General features: G+C 47.6%; 1 pseudogene; it reads right to left on the reverse strand.

Moving 5' to 3' along the window:
• Positions 1–764: 764 nt before the first annotated feature.
• Positions 765–881, reverse strand: LOC135730525 (5S ribosomal RNA; annotated as a pseudogene).
• Between the last annotated feature and the right edge of the window lie 325 nt (positions 882–1206).

A 1206-nucleotide genomic window follows, 5' to 3' on the forward strand; every position in this document is an offset into this window, starting at 1 on the left:
ATTTTTAACAGCGTGTCAATTCTACACGGACTGCAAGCGCTGTGATTGGTCGACTAAAACCCCTCCCGTCGGGTAAAAAACTGCGTTATAGGTATTTCCGTTTGCGACGGTGAGAACAAAGATCAAGGCCAAGTTGAGGAGTGATTTCACTCGAAATGCAACAAAAGTCACTGTTTATATACTTCCATCACTGCTGGTTTTCACAAAACATACACAACACGCTGTTGGAGCCGATGGTGTAGTGGACAGTGCTCCGACACATGGTGCCGACGCACTTCTGGCCACCTGAGTTTGGATCCTGGCTCAGGGTCCTTTATAATAATAATAATAATAATAATTAGTTACATTTATATAGCGCTTTTCCAGAGCTCAAAGCGCTTTACATATGAATGGGGGAATCTCCTCAACCACCACCAATGTGCAGCATCCACCTGGATGATGCGACGGCAGCCATATTGCGCCAGAACGCTCACCACACACCAGCTTATTAGTGGAGAGGAGACCGAGTGATATAGCCAATTAGTATGAGGGATGATTAGTAGGCCAATGGGCAAGTTTGGCCAGGATGCCGGGGCACACCCCTACTCTTTTTCGAAGGACATCCTGGGATTTTTAATGACCACAGATAGCCAGGACCTCGGTTTAACGTCTCATCCGAAGGACGGTGCTTTTTTGACAGTATAGTGTCCCCGTCACTATACTGGGGCATTAGGACCCACACAGACCACAGGGTGAGCACCCCCTGCTGGTCTCACTAACACCTCTACCAGCAGCAACCTGGTTTTCCCAGGTGGTCTCCCATCCAAGTACTGACCAGGCTCAGCCCTGCTTAGCTTCAGTGGGCAAGCTGTCTTGGGATACAGGGTGATATGGCTGCTGGTATATGACCCTTTATCCCAACCCCATACCCCTATCTTCAACCTATACTATCCTGTCATCTCCTTACTTACAATTTATCCAATGAAAAAAAAACATACACAAGTTGCTTCTTCTTTGACGTTTGAGCTGCTACTGTGGTTACATGTGACGCGGGAGACGACGCAGAAATATATAAACCGACGCGTAACCTACGCAGTCGTGGCTACGCCGTAGAACGTATGCATATGCACAACTATAATGAGCCCTTAAGGGTTAGGGTTAGGCACGCAGTTGTGATGGTTGGGGTTAGGGTAAGGAGGTAGGGATTGCATTACTTCTATGAGTGTC

This window comes from Paramisgurnus dabryanus, chromosome 11 (assembly GCF_030506205.2).
Source record: "Paramisgurnus dabryanus chromosome 11, PD_genome_1.1, whole genome shotgun sequence".
Taxonomy (NCBI): Eukaryota; Metazoa; Chordata; class Actinopteri; order Cypriniformes; family Cobitidae; genus Paramisgurnus; species Paramisgurnus dabryanus.